The 2,801-nt window shown below is 36.1% G+C and overlaps 1 pseudogene; it reads right to left on the minus strand.

The window, feature by feature from the left end:
• Window positions 1–287: 287 nt before the first annotated feature.
• Window positions 288–2,801, minus strand: part of LOC103474307 (Na(+)/H(+) exchange regulatory cofactor NHE-RF4-like) — a 12,542-nt pseudogene continuing 10,028 nt past the window's right edge.

Consider the following 2,801-nt stretch of genomic DNA (forward strand, 5'->3'; position numbering starts at 1 on the left):
GTTTCCACCACAACAGCTGGATTCAAAGTTCAGTATTGAGAATACGAATTGATAGAAAATGACTGTCCTCTTTTTTACATGTTTTGTTTGCTGGGTCCATGTAGCTCCTGTTGAAGATTTTAAGTTATAATATATTTTGAGGAAATCTCTTCTCCTGATTGTTTCCCACACAGACAAAGGGCAGTTCAAAAAGATCTTAGCAAACAATCTGCTGTAACTACAGGTAAAATAAAGGTCAATAGGGCCGAATAAGTTATTAATTTTAACACTATAATTAGGCTATTTCAATCAAGACATTTAAAGTTTTAAAACTAGCTTATTTTACATTTATTTTCTTAACACAGAAAATGTTTGTTCATCTTTAATTGTTAAATTTACCAGAGAATATTTCAGAATTGAACAATATTCTACCTGAACGATGAGTCCAGAGGTTAATTTAAAGTCTAAACACCATTTAGTTCTTGACTTTCATGAACGTGACTGAAGGACCTTCAGCCAGTGGATGCGCGCGTGGCTGTTGTTTCTCCAACTGACTAAAGTTTGACAAAGTTTGCATAACTTTACTGGCCTTGTTTTTCCTACCTGTTCCTGCTGTTCTTTGATGCCACATCACCTCTGGATTGTACCTCAGCCTGGTTCTTGCCTGGTACAGCCTGTTTTTTCCTACAACAATGTGGTTTTTCTGCAATGCTTGGTGTGTAGCTGGTTAACCCGGGATCTTCTACTCTTGGGGCCAAAGGTGTTGAAGGCAGTGGAAAAGTTGAAAAACAATGGCATCATCCACTCCAGTTCCAGGCTGATAGGCAAACTGAAGTGGGTCCAGCGATGCGCTCACCAGGTGGCACGTCTGCACAAGGCCCAGTCATTCAAGGGTCTTTGTCAGGTGGGATTTTAGAGCTACTGGCCTGCAGCTGTTGAAGTTCTTTATGGGGAATCTTTGGGACAGATATGACTAGAGGTTTCCAGCGATTTGGTACCCTCTCAGGTGACACCCACATCGCTTCCAAAGTCCACTGGGAACGTTGGGTCAGTCAGCAAGGTGCAGATCCTCCTCTGGTCAGGAGCCATGTGCCAGATCTCCAAACCCAGATAAAAAAAGTAAAAACCACAAAATCACCAAAACTAGCATGGCGCTATGGTGCATGTCATTGTCAGATTTACACTTCTAGCATTTAAATCAAGAAATAAAGGAATAAAAATAGTCAATTGTAAATTCTTGCTTTTATTTAGTTTAATTTACCATATAAAAGGCCATAGCGTGGTCTACTGCACAAACTGACAAGTATGCAAACCATATATAACTTTTAATGAGGATGATGCAATGGAGATGGATGGCAGTCGTCAATCATAAGGACTGTCAGCCCATAATTATGGATTTGGAATAAATAGTTAAGGTCAGAATATAAAGGCTCTTAAGGCCTTATAAGTACATATGATCAAAAAGATATCAAATATACTGCATTATGGAGAAGGTACACAAATAGCCATTACTAACCATGGAGGAAATGCTCCACCATCATGTAGTCCAATATCTATAAAAAACAGATTAGCATCTAGACTTTTGTTACCGTGGTTTCCCTTCCCGACCTGTCTGAAAAGCTTTAGTAGATTACATCTCCTATGTTGGATGTGTTTATATGGGAAGTATTTTCTTTTTTACAATAATTAGACTTTAAATAAGACATTAACCACAAATTAACAATTGGAGAACCATTGCAATCACAGTTTTGATATTTGGTGTTTTAATCAGATATACCTTAAAAACAATTTGCGGTTCATTAAATAATGCATTTAAAAACTGTTTAGAAAGTTATATTTACAGAAACATGTTCATCTGGAAAATACTGTTGTGGACAATAAATGACTTTTTAACAATGTCATCTCTTCTTTTCCACGACTCTGTTCTAGAAATAAAATACATAATTACAGTTGAAACCAGAAATTTACATACACCAAATAAAAAGACGCGTTCCTTTTTTCTCAGTCTAGTTAAATCCGACTGTGATATCAGCCATCAATCAATGCCACAATAAGAAAAATGTCTGCTTTCCCCAAGTTCGCATACATGCACATACACCACACAGTTTTAATGTCAATTTCATCCAGTGTTTAAAAAACCCTTCTGGGTTTTTCAATTGTTAAAAATCACTTAAAAACAAAGAAAAAACTACATTTCAACATTTTAAAGCACTGTGGGAACCAACAAATAAGATGTTTGTTCAGATGTTTAAAAGGTTGTTGATCAGTTCACACTTTATACAAATGCAGTATATGAGAATTGACATCGGCCTTGATTATTTTTCTACTTAACATCTTTTTCTACCGAACATGATATTAGAAAACAATGTAGATATATGTTACTAAACGAGACGACTGTACTGCAATGATTCATCCAACGCCTTCTCCTGAACAGGCAAATTCCAAACATTACATTTACATCCTGACACATTGACTTCTGCTGATCCGTCCAGGTTCCTCCTCCAACTGCTGATCGCCTTTGGTCACGTCTTTTTCATCACAGAAAAACATCCTCTGTTCTCTCTGATAGCTGGAAAAACAACAGATAATTCACTCACTATTTTTCAAATAATTAATATGAATTTCACAATGGTGCCAATAATACCACCGATCAACAAGAAAGGAGCAAAATATAAAGGAAAACAAACACAAAAGGACCAAAGGAGAAGGAAAAACTTGACAAAATTAACTGAAAAAATGAATGAAAAACTACACTTTGAAATAATTTTTACTAATTTTAAACAGTTAAAATTTCTGCTTGTGAAAATGACCAATGTGCCATA

Source organism: Poecilia reticulata, linkage group LG13 (genome assembly GCF_000633615.1).
Source record: "Poecilia reticulata strain Guanapo linkage group LG13, Guppy_female_1.0+MT, whole genome shotgun sequence".
Lineage (NCBI taxonomy): Eukaryota > Metazoa > Chordata > Actinopteri > Cyprinodontiformes > Poeciliidae > Poecilia > Poecilia reticulata.